The sequence below is a fragment of the Tamandua tetradactyla genome, chromosome 5 (genome assembly GCF_023851605.1).
Source record: "Tamandua tetradactyla isolate mTamTet1 chromosome 5, mTamTet1.pri, whole genome shotgun sequence".
Taxonomy (NCBI): Eukaryota; Metazoa; Chordata; class Mammalia; order Pilosa; family Myrmecophagidae; genus Tamandua; species Tamandua tetradactyla.
The window spans coordinates 175,453,046-175,466,409 of NC_135331.1; the positions used below are offsets into that span (position 1 = coordinate 175,453,046).

At 37.9% G+C, this 13,364-nt stretch overlaps 1 pseudogene; it reads right to left on the bottom strand.

The window, feature by feature from the left end:
• Positions 1-11,177: 11,177 nt before the first annotated feature.
• LOC143683395 (transcription initiation factor IIA subunit 2 pseudogene) lies at positions 11,178-12,487 on the bottom strand (annotated as a pseudogene).
• Positions 12,488-13,364: the final 877 nt, after the last annotated feature.

Consider the following 13,364-nt stretch of genomic DNA (forward strand, 5'->3'; position numbering starts at 1 on the left):
TCAATCTTGATAGGGGCCCATCAATCTTATTGATTTTCTCATAGAACCAACTTCTGGTCTTATTGATTTTCTCTATTGTTTTCAATTTCATTTATTTCTGCTCTAATCTTTGTTATTTCTTTCCTTTTGCTTGCTTTGCAATTAGTTTGCTGTTCTTTCTCCAGTTCTTCCAAGTGGACAGTTAATTCCTGCATTTTTGCCTTTTCTTCTTTTCTGATATAGGCATTTAGGGCAATAAATTTCCCTCTTAGCACTGCCTTTGCTGCGTCCCATAAGTTTTGATATGTTGTGTTTTCATTTTCATTCACCTCGAGGTATTTACTAATTTCTCTAGCAATTTCTTCTTTGACCCACTTGTTGTTTAAGAGTGTGTTGTTGAGCCTCCACGTATTTGTGAATTTTCAGGCTCTCGGCCTATTATTGATATCCAACTTCATTCCTTTATGATCCGAGAAAGTGTTGTGTATGATTTCAATCTTTTTAAATTTGTTAAGACTTGCTTTGTGACCCAGCATATGGTCTTTCTTTGAGAATGATCCATGAGCACTTGAGAAAAAGGTGTATCCTGCTGTTGTGGGATGTAATGTCCTATAAATGTCTGTTAAGTCTAGCTCCTTTATAGTAATATTCAGATTCTCTATTTCTTTATTGATCCTCTGTCTAGATGTTCTGTCCATTGATGAGAGTGGTGAATTGAAGTCTCCAACTATTATGGTATATGTGTCTATTTCCCTTTTCAGTGTTTGCAGTGTATTCCTCATTATTTTGGGGCATTCTGGTTCAGTGCGTAAATATTTATGATTGTTATGTCTTCTTGTTTAATTGTTCCTTTTATTAATATATAGTGTCCTTCTTTGTCTCTTTTAACTGTTTTACATTTGAAGTCTAATTTCTTGGATATTATTATAGCCACTCCTGCTCTTTTCTCGTTGTTATTTGCATGAAATATCTTTTCCCAACCTTTCACTTTCAACCTATGTTTATCTTTGGGTCTAAGATGTGTTTCCTGTAGACAGCATATAGAAGGATCCTGTTTTTTAATCCATTCTGCCAGTCTATGTCTTTTGATTGGGGAATTCAGTCCATTAACATTTAGTGTTATTACTGTTTGGATAATATTTTCCTCTACCATTTTGCCTTTTGTATTATATATATCATATCTGACTTTCCTTCTTTCTACACTCTTCTCCATACCTCTCTCTTCTGTCTTTTCGTATCTGACTCTAGTGCTCCCTTTAGTATTTCTTGCAGAGCTGGTCCCTTGGTCACAAATTCTCTCAGTGACTTTTTGTCTGAGAATGTTTTAATTTCTCCCTCATTTTTGAAGGACAATTTTGCTGGATATAGGAGTCTTGGTTGGCAGTTTTTCTCTTTTAGTAATTTAAATATATCATCCCACTGTCTTCTAGCCTCCATGGTTTCTGCTGAGAAATCTACACATAGTCTTATTGGGTTTCCCTTGTATGTGATGGATTGTTTTTCTCTTGCTGCTTTCAAGATCCTCTCTTTCTCTTTGACTTCTGACATTCTAACTAGTAAGTGTCTTGGAGAACGCCTATTTGGGTCTAATCTCTTTGGGGTACGCTGCACTTCTTGGATCTGTAATTTTAGGTCTTTCATAAGAGTTGGGAAATTTTCAGTGATAATTTCTTCCATTAGTTTTTCTCCTCCTTTCCCCTTCTCTTCTCCTTCTGGGACACCCACAACACGTATATTTGTGCAGTTCATATTGTCCTTGAGTTCCCTGATACCCTGTTCAAATTTTTCCATTCTTTTCCCGATAGTTTCTGTTTCTTTTTGGAATTCAGATGTTCCATCCTCCAAATCACTAATTCTATCTTCTGTCTCTTTAAATCTATCATTGTAGGTATCCATTGTTTTTTCCATCTTTTCTACTTTATCCTTCACTTCCATAAGCTCTGTGATTTGTTTTTTCAGTTTTTCTATTTCTTCTTTTTGTTCAGCCCATGTCTTCTTCATGTCCTCCCTCAATTTATCAGTTTGAAGGATTTTTCTGTGAAATCTCTGGGTTCTGTTTTTCTTATCCTGCCCAGTAGGTGGCGCTCGTAGCACACGTTTGTCTGCGGGTTCCACCAGTAAAAGGTGCTGTGGGTACTTTAACTTTTGAAAACTCTTGCCGTGGAGGAGGTTTGCCAGTCAAAGCGGCTTGGAAGAGTGCCAGCCGGCCCGGGGGTCCGAATGCGGGGAGGGTCACTGGCTGCCGCAGCCCGGGAGAGCGCCTGACCGAATTTCCTAGTCTGCCCTGAGTGCCAAGCATGGCGGGAGGGCGCCAGCCGCCGCGGCCCAGGAGAGTGCACCGATCCCAGCCAGACCGGGGAGTCACATGTTTGGAAGGGACCCCCCCGGTCACTGTTCTCCGCGGTCTGGGGATTTCTGATCCAATTCTCTCAGTTGGTCCGGGGGGCCTTGCGTGGTGGGGGCACCAGCCGCCGCGGCTAAGGGGACCGCCTGCCCAATTCTGCCAGCTGGCCTGGGAAGGTGGAAGGGAGGGACTCCGGCCGCTTGCTGTCCCGCCCGGGAAACCCGTGCCCCTCGGCCATCTCACCGGAGCTGGTTCTCCCAGACAGTCAGCCGTTCCAGGATGGGGTACGCTGTCTTTTTGATCTCTGTCGTGGCTCTGGGAGCTGTTCTGTATCGTTTCTACTCCCCTAGTAGCTGTTCTGGAGGAGGAAAGGTGAAGATGGCAAGGCTGTCGAGGACGGTGGCAGAGGAGCCGGTGAAGGCGAAAGAGGGCATGGTGGTGGTTGGAGAGCCGCCGGAGCAGGAGGAGAAAGAGAAGGATAAGATGGCGGATGTAGCGCCGCCGGAGCAGAAGGGGAAAGAGGGCAGGATGGTGGTGGGAGCGCCGCCAGCGGAGAAAGATGGAGAAGAGTGCTCGATGGCGGCGGGAGTGCCGCTGGCAGAGAAAGAGGGAGAGCGCTAATTGATTTTTTAATTTTGTTTGTTTCATATATCTTTTTTTATTTTAATAAACTTTTTATTTTGAAATAATTTCAAACTTAAAGGCAGTTGCAAAATTAATAGAAAATTCACGCAGAACTGCTATATAGTCCCAATCCAGATCTCCCTACTTTTAACATTTTGCCACATTTGCTTTTTTTTGAGAAAAATGTTTTTACTGAGATATCTTTGTGTATCGTACAGTCCATCCAAATATGCAATCAGTGGTTCACAATATTATCAGATGGTTGTGTATTCATCTCCATGATCATTTTCAGACATTTGCATCACTCCAGAAAAAGAAACAAAAATACAAAAGACCAAAAAAAGCATTCATCCCATACCCCTTAACCCTCCCTCTCATTGATCACTAGTATTGCAATCTATCCAATTTTATTTTACTGCTCATTCCCCTTCCTATTATTTATTTTTTGTCTTTATTTATTTATTCATCTTTCCAAGCCCTGAATAAAGGGATCATCATCCACAAGTTTTTCACAATCACATAATGGTCACATCGTTAAAGCTATATAGTTATACAATCATCTTCAAGAATCAAGGCTACTGGAACACAATTCAACAGTTTCAGGTACTTCACTCCAGCCACCCCAATACACCATAAACTAAAAAGGAGTGGCTATATAATGCCTAAGAATAACCTCTAGGATAACTTCTAGATTCTGCTGAAATCTCTCAGCCACTGAAACTTAGTTTGTTTCATTTCTTTCTGCTCCTTTTTGGTCAGGAAGTCTTTCTCAATCTCATGATGCTAGGTCTCGGCTCATCCCAGGAGTTCTGTCCCACATTCCCAGGGAGATTTACACCCCCAGAAGTCATGTCCACATAGAGGGTAGGGCAATGAGTTTACCTGCCAAGCTGTCTTAGAGAAAGAGGCCACGTCTGAGCAACAAAAGAAGTTTTCTGGGGGTGACTCTTTAGGCATAATTATAAGTAGGCTTAGCAACTCCTTAGCAGGAATAAGCCTCATAGGGGTGAACCCTAAGATTGAGGACTCAACTTTTTGAATTGGTTGTCCCTACTGCTTGCAAGAATATCAGGTCTTCCCCACATAGGGAGGTTTAATATTTCCTCCTTTTTATGTTGGGTCACAACTGCCCTTCATGGTAAGTGCCATACTTAGTTTACAGATAGTAAGTTGGCTTTAATAAATACATCTTTAAATAAAGATTTTTGGTAAATCCATAAACCTACTAAGTTGAAGAGCCAGTACCTAAACCAGGTTTTTCTGACTCAAATACATACTTTTCACCATTTCTATAAAAGCACCCTTTAAAAGTGCTTTCTTTTTTTTTGTTGCCCCAGATTTATAAATACCACTCTATTTACACTATTTGATGTCCTCTGCTCCTTACTCAGAAATAAGACAATGCAGTTCAAAAAATATTGTAATCTGTGAAAGAAGCGCAACTCTGTACTATGTTGTTCTCTATCTGAACTGCTTTATTTTAATACAATTTATTTTACTTGGTGAACATTAATATACTAATCAATGAACACATTTGTCTCCCACTATTCTAATCTTGAGGTCAAGCTATCTTTGTTTCTTTGTATCCTCAGCATATCACACAAATGTCGTTGAATGCATGGATGGAATTTTATCTTCAATCTTGCAACTTGGAGTGGGCAAATGATAGAGCTGGTACACCAGTCTAAACAATGTGGAACCCCTAGATTCTCACCCCAATGCCACAGTACCTCATAAATATGAAGAAAACTTATAAATAGGAAAAGTTGCTTCATGCAGGATTTGTTCTTAAACTTTACAGTGATCTCATTATTCATTATTTTGAATATGAAATGATCTAATTGCGGAAGTAGTCCAGATAAATTGAAAAACGTTGGCATCACTGATAATTGCAGAGAGTCTTAAGGGCAGATGAAAGCTGAAGATTCAGAAGACGTAGGGAATAGGGAGTTAAAGTTTTAAGCACAGTATCTATGTGAGATAATGGGAAAGTTATGGTAATGGATGGTGATGATGGAAGCACATGTTGTGCATATAATTAACAGCACTGAATTATAAATTTGAATGTGGTTAAAAGGGGGGACTTTAGCTTATACATATGGGAGTAGAATAAAATGCTTTTAAAATCCATGGAACTGCACAACTGAATCCTAAATTAAAATATGGACTATAGTAAAATAGTACATTTGTAAAGCTATACTTTCATTAATTGTAACAAATGTTCCATACCAGTGCAAAGTACATGGTATATGAGAAATGGTATATGAGAAACCTATATTTTAAGCATGATTATTTTGTAACCCACAATTTCTCCCAAAAACAGTGAAACAGAAAATCTACCAATGTCTAACCCTAGGCAGCACCCTCCCTGAAACAAGGTCACGGAGGCAGCTGTAAGGGCTTGAACTAAGAGTGGCCGTTAAGATCATGGGCTGTGTGGCCAGACTGCTTGGTTTCAAATCCGTGCTCCTATGGGCATTTGCTATGTGACTTTGGCCAAACTACTTACTCCCTCACTGCCTTAGTTTCTTAATTTGGAAAATGGAGATCATAACAGGAAGGTGAGGAATAAGAGCATAAATACATAAAGCACCTAGAACACTGCCTGGCCTATCATAAGTGCAATAAATGTTAGCTATTGTTATTCTTTTTAAACATATCCAACTATAAGTAACAATACCTCATCAATTTAGTTATTGGTAAAATTATTTTCAATAAAAACAACACAATATGTTATTGGTATGGCTGGGAATGGAATTTACATATCTTAGTCATAAATTATTATGGGAGGAGTGAAAGGTAAATCATTTTATACTCCCGATATTTACCTACCTAAAACTTTCCCTCATTATTTCTCTTTAACTCTATTCCTTGGAACACTAAAGAAGAACACCTTCTGGCAGTGATAGTTCCTAAAAAGTAACATAATGTCCCAGTTGCCTTCTTCACATCATTTCATTTAATCCTCAGAGCAACCTTTCAAGGGTGTTATTATTATTCCTATTTTGAAAATGGGCATACTGAGGCTTAAAATGACTCAATGACTAGGGTCACACAATTGGTAGCTGAAAATCTAGAGATTCAAACCTGGAGCAATTCAAATATATGCCCAAATTCAAATCCACGTAGGATCAGAATATGATATTACTGACATTTCAGAATATAGTTGAAAGTTAAAAAATTAAAAGTACTTTTTATATTAAATAATGATTTTAAGGCATCTGTGGGGGAAAATAGTGAATAAGATATTATGCACAGTATGAAAAATGATTTTGGCAAAATATCCAGAGTTTATATTTCCTATTTACCTCTTTTAATAAATACTTTTAATTCTTGCAAGTGTTATCTCCTGAATAAATTATAAATTGCTAAAATCTTCTTATATAACACCCCGTACTTTTCCTACATTCTATAAGCAAACACCAGTTGGTAGACTCTTACCTAAAACAACCATGGATATTTTATGGATATAATTTAATAAGGGGTCCAGATAATACATAGAATCACACTCCTTGATTATGCTTCCTTCCTTCTTCTTGGAACTGAGTACGCTACATCTGTCCTACCAAAATGCATATTGTAATTGTTAAATGAGAATGGAGGTAGACAAGCTCTAGTTGAAAGAACTAAGATGAATTTGCTCAAGAGGTTTGGATGGTGAAGTTAGAAGGGTTTTTGCTCATGCAGGAAAATATCTTGTACAGAGTTGTCCTAGAAAGTAGTGCCAAAGCCAATGTGTGGGAAATATAGAAGACTTTATTAAAAAAGAATGGGATAGCAAAATTATTAGGATTAGTAAACTTATATTCTTGTTCCAATTCTGACAATTATTAGCTATATAATAGCACTTTATATATTTTTTATTAATTAAAAAAAGAATTAACAAAACAATTAGAAATCATTCCATTCTACATGTACAATCAGTAATTCTTAATAACATCACATAGTTGCATATTCATCATTTCTTAGTACATTTGCATCGATTTAGAAAAAGAAATAAAAAGACAACAGAATAAGAATTAAAACATTAATAGAAAGAAAAAAAACAAAAACAAAAAACCTATACCTCACATGCAGCTTCATTCAGTGTTTTAACATAATTGCATTACAATTGGGTAGTATTGTGCTGTCCATTTCTGAGTTTTTATATCCAGTCCCGTTGTACAGTCTGTATCCCTTCAGCTCCAATTACCCCTTCTCTCTCTTTTTTTTTTTTTTAATTAACGGAAAAAAAGAAATTAACCCAACATTTAGAAATCATACCATTCTACATATGCAATCAATAATTCTTAACATCATCACATAGATGCATGATCATCATTTCTTAGTACATTTGCATCGGTTTAGAAAAACTAGCAACATAACCGAAAAAGATATAGAATGTTAATATAGAGACAAAAATAAAAGTAATAATAGTAAAGTCAAAACAAAACAAAACAAAAACCTATAGCTCAGATGCAGCTTCATTCAGTGTTTTAACAAGATTACTTTACAATTAGGTATTATTGTGTTGTCCATTTTTGAGTTTTTGTATCTAGTCCTGTTGCACAGTCTGTATCCCTTCAACTCCAATTGCCCATTATCTTACCCTGTTTCTACCTCCTGCTGGACTCTGTTACCAATGACATATTCCAAATTTATTCTCGAATGTCTGTTCACATCAGTGGGACCATACAGTATTTGTCCTTTAGTTTTTGGCTAGACTCACTCAGCATAATGTTCTCTAGGTAGCACTTTATATTAATATATACATTATCTCATTTGGTGCTATGAGGAATCTGAAGTTGAGATTGATTTTCAGAGCCATATAACTGTGGTAGTGACTAGTGAACTGGTACTAAAATGCATGCCTTTTGGCTCCTGGAATCGCATTGTCTCCTATCAAAAAAGAGCAAAAAAATTTGAAATAATAATTTATAACACAATGTTTCTTTTAATTTTGGAGACCACTAAATTACAGGTACATGTCACTGCAACCCACTTTTAGTGCAGGCAAGAAAGGACCATGTTTTAGAAGGCCCAATCTTTCCTTCATCCAGTCCTCTCCTTTATAAGGAATCCAAGAGGCCAATAGTCTGTGTTCACTTGCAACACACACTTTCCTAGACCATGCTTGGATAACCTTGCACAAAAAGCCCCAAGTTCATTTCAGGACCTGTGCAGGCCACTTCTCCAGGTCTATCTTTCCACGGGTGAAATGGGACTTCAGTGCGTGCACCCCTAGACCCAAGGTAGGGCCACCAGGGAGCTGGTTGGAGGCGAGGGCTCAGCGGTTGTTTTTATTTGCTAATGCTGTTGGAATGCAACATACCAGAAATGGAATGGCTTTTATAAAGGGAAATTATTAAGTTGCTAGTTTACAGTTCTAAGTCCATAAAAACGTACAAACTAAGGTATCCAGAGAAAGATTCCTTGGCTCAAGAAAGGCTGATGGGTCCAGAACACCTGTGTGTGCTGGGAAGGCACATGGCTGGTATGTGCTGGGGTCTTTGGCTTCTGGTTTCAAACAGCTTCCCCAGGGGCATTTACTTTCTGCATCTCCAAATATCTGGGTCTCATGTTGGCTCTTTTGCTTCTGATGTTTCTCCAAGATATTTCCTCTTTTAAAGGACTCCAGTAAGCTATCAAGTCCCACCATGAATGGGCAAAGTCATATCTCCATCTAATCAAAGTTCCCATCCACAACTGGGTGTGTCACACCTCACAAAAATAATCCAATCAGAGTTTCCTCTCAGAAAGATTGAATGAGGATTAAAAGAAACATGGCTGCCCCCACAAGATTCAATCAAGGAAAAGGACATGGCTTTTCTTGGGTACATAACTTCAAACTGGCATAGAAGGGAATGGATGGGACATGTATCTACCGCATGCATGTTAAATTCTTCATGGTGCAGGATGTTTGTGCATGAGAAAATGAGTTGGCCACCAGCTGACTTTCCCCCATTCTGGAAGGACTTTGATGACCCAGAAAACAGAATTCTAAATTTGAGTTGGCCCTTCCAGATGTTTATTAAGACATACCTGTCAAGGTGGAAAGATAGAACATGCTTTATTTAACATTTTGTTTATAACTTCTTAAAACTCTAAATATTTGGACATAGCTGCATGTTAGAGCCTGCATGAAGTAGATGTCCAAAACCAGTCATTCCATCATAATATACATCAAGAACCTACTTTATGCAGATATTGTGCAAGGCGCTGCTGGCATACAGTGACAAACAATACAGAGGTTCATTATATGACAAAAAAGTATGCTTTGATGATGTCAGAGACTTCAGATGTATCACTGTAAAATGGTTTTACATGCTTCAGAATGTCATTTCCTCCTGACAACAAGTCTCTGATTCACAACTAGAGATCACTGCCAGGGTGCAGTGGTGGGGGTGCCACTTACGTTGGCCCCCTCACCAGAGACACAAGGCGGGACTCCTTTGGGGGTGCAGCTGTGACTTGCCTCAGCTGGAGAGTTCCATCCCCCACCACACACTCCCCACCCCAGCGCTGATGCAGACCCTACTGCTCCCTCCCACCTCTGGCACAGAAATAAAAAGAGCCTCATCCTCCCCCCACCAAAAAGATGCCCTGTTTTCATTATTTTGAAATAGCTTCGAGGACTTTGTCTATAAATTCAGTGTGTACTGTTTTAGCTAGATTTTTTTCTCCTGCATTTAACAAAACCTTGGCAGTGTGGGGGGACCGTATGAAATCTGGCATAATTATGAAGATTATTCCTTCAGTAGCCACAGCAGAAATTCTCCAGTTACCTGGAGCCTGTTAGGCAAGAGCAACAACAACGTGGAGAATAAACCTCATCAGTTCTTTCCTGGAACAAGAGCTTTGTTATTCACAGCTCTGTTTGGGCTTCCGGTTGAATTTCTTTTTTTGGCTTTCTTTATCTTTAACTAATATGCATCCTTTCATAATGAAACCATTAATTTGGATCATAGATACTCGGAATTCATTACAATTTGTAGACTGAACCAAGGATAACCTTCAGCATAAAAATAGTGGGAGTGGCAGGTTTAGCTAAACAAGTCGAACCACACCGGAACTGCATCTGCAGAATTTGGGATTACCTCATTTGCATAACCTGTGAGTTTATTCCATTCACAAAACTGTAGCAGGATAGAACCTTTTTCCATTTTCCAGAAAAAAGCAGTGTACAGGTAGCAGCATGTTCATAAAAACGAAACAACTTCATGCCAGATAATCCAGATTCTCCAGTGTCCCATTATCAAGTGTCTCTGGACCTGTGAGGGCTTGCCTGGGCATCCTTGTCCATGTCTACCTAGAATTACAAGCTCCTTGACAGGTCCAAATATAAATGTTTGCTCTACTATTTGTTTTATTTGTCGCATGCACCTCACACTGAAGTACTGTATCCATCTGTATCCATTTACTAGTAACAATGTGCTGCTGTTCAGGAGATGAATCGGTTTGTCTTCTTGTCTGTAACTGGCTGAAAAAGTGCAGGGAGGGATCTTCTCCACCCCAGTTCTGTCCATCTGCTCACCACATTCCATGGCGACATGCTCTGGGCTTTTCATCTCTCATGGTTGATGTGGCCACTCTACACTTCCAAGAGCTTACATAATATTAAATCTTAGAACATTTACAAGTGGTAAGGGAACACATACCCACCCAAAAGTAATAACCTTCCCCTCTCCACCCCATTTTCTTTTCTTTCTTTTTAAAAACATCATGGATTACTTCAGTTGAACTGGAAAAAGTCTTCTTTTTTTTTTCACAGCTCAAATTTGGAGTTGGTTAAGGAAAATAATGGGAAATAAATTCTGGAAAGGAATATTCTGCTAAGAAATTCAGATTTTATTTTATGAGCTGTGGGAAGCCATTGAATCTTATTTGTTTTGTTTTGTTTAAAATAGGGAGTGACGTTATCAGAGCTATGCCTTAGGAATATTAATCTGACTACTATGTGTACAATGGAATAAAAAGAGAAGAGAACAGAGTCATAAAAACTGGTTGTTGCTCTAGGATCAGTATATGTGAGAAAGTAATGAAATCCTAAGAAGTAGTAGTGGGAATGAATAGAGAGAATACAATCATCAATAGAATTGACAGAACTTGGCAACTAAGTAAAGTTGGAAGAGAAGGAAATGTCATAGTGAATAGTTTTCTGTTGCCCACTGTTAGTGCTGATTCTATTATACAAATATGAACAACAAAAGAAGAACCACCACTCTGCAGAGAAATATCTAAGAAGAGGTAATTAGCCAGGCATTGGAAATAAAGAAGCTGTGATATAGAGATCTGAATCGCTCTTTACTGATGGTCTATGAAAATGGATGTCACTTCTAAGTAAGAGTGTGTGTGTTAGGAAGATAAGGATTTCATAGGACTTGTGAACACATTCGTTCACAAAGGTCGATGAAGCTAAGAGCCCACCAGAGGAAAAGTCAAGGACGTTTGAGGAGACCCATAAAAGTACACCATCACAGGAAGCCAGGGAAGAGAGTTTCAAGCAGAATGATTGTTTACTTGAGGTTCATTGAGCCTCTTAGATGCGCAATTTTAATCAAACTTAGTAAATTTTTTACCGTCATTTTTTCAGAATATTTTTTCAGCTCTCATCTCTTTCTTCTCTCCTTCTGGAATGAACATTACATGTTATTGTTGTTTATAGACAACACCTATAGGTTTGTCAATAAACAACATCATAGGTTTCTCTGTTCTTCAGTTTGGATACATTCTATTGCTCAATATACAAGTTCACTCATTCTTTCTTCTGCCATCTTGAATTTCCTATTGAGCCCTTCTAGAGAGGTTTTCACTTTGGTTACTATTCAACTCCAGAAAATGCATCTGGCTTTTTTCTTTATAATTTATATCTCTTTACTGAGAATTTTTGTTTGTTGATTTATTGTCATCATACTTTCCTTTAATTCTTTTTTTTTTTAAGTTTTAAGATGAGTTTATTAGAGAATGTTCTCAGGAAGCCAACAACTTTAGATTTGTCATTAAAAAAAGCATTATTTCTTCATGCTGTATAATACAGGTAATTTAAAAACTACAGAGTTATAAGCTTCTTCTTAATGGAATTCTCTGATAGTAGAGCACAGTGTAGTCATTTCTACATTGCTAGAATAAATTTAAAAAGTCTCTTCTATGCTTCTGTTCAGAAAGCAATGAATAAAAATGGAAGATGGCATGAAAAAGCCTTTTTTTCTATTCTTTCTATAGTATTAGAGCCAGTTTTTTTTTTGTTTTTTTTTTTTTTTTACCATCACAGGCTACAGTTTTCACTTTTTCCACTTTAATAAATTCTGTCACCTCTCTGAATTCAACAACATTCAATATGAAAGTCCAAACATGATTGCAAAATCTGTGCATATTTAGAGAGCCCCTGAAATTGACTCTGTTCCTGACCCTTTGCACCAATGCTGAATTTATAGCCTTATCAAACTGAGGTAGAACTTGAAGGGCAAGTTGAGGGGTGACCTGTTGAGACTGCATAAGCCCATGTAGGCTGTCCTGAAGACTGTTTGCCTAAGTGGTATTTCTGTATAACTGATATACCATGGCTTCGGAGGAAGAAATTGTTTTGCTTATTCAAGCTTGCATTGATGTCCTGTGGAGAAGGCACCTCCCACAGTTGAGTGAACAGAAGCTGTGTGGAAGGTACCTGCTTTGCCCTCTTTTAATTCTTTAACATGGTTTCCCTTAGTTCTTTGAATATATTTAAAATAGCTGCTTGGTAGTCTTTGCAATTCCAATATTTGGGGACACCAAGACACTGCTCTATTGACTGCTTTCTTTACTGATATGAGTTATGTGTTCTCATTTTTTTGCATGTTTAATTAATTTTGTATGGAAACTGGACATGACATTTTAGATAATATATTGTAGGAAGTCTGGATTCTGATTTATTTTGTTGACTTACTTAAAGTTGTTGCTGTTTTTGTTTGTTTTTTGTTTAGTAACTTGCCTGGAATAAATTTTTACAGTTTTTCTCCTCTGTAATTTGCAGATACTGATGTCTTTGCTCAGTAAGAAAAAAGAAAAAGTATATATATATATCACATACACACAAATGTTTATTATATATGTATATAAGTATCTAATACATGTATATGTATGTATAAATGTATATTTTATATGTGTATGTGTTTATACATGAAACTGCTTTTATTTCTGAGTGTGCTTTCTTAAGAGTGTGGTCCCTTAAGGGTTTTCCTGTGTCGGCATAGTGGTAAGCAATGATTGGACAGAGGTTGTGCTCAGACACCCTGAGCCAGTAAGGCTTCTTTCCTCTGCCAGTGGATCTCTGTGTAGATAGGGGAGCTCATTCAAAGTTCTGGTCATTTTTAAGTATGTTCAGGCTTTAACTTTCCTTCAGACCTTTTTTCTCTCCTCTATGCGTGTGAATAGCTCCAGGGTTGCCCAGGAGTGGGTGGCT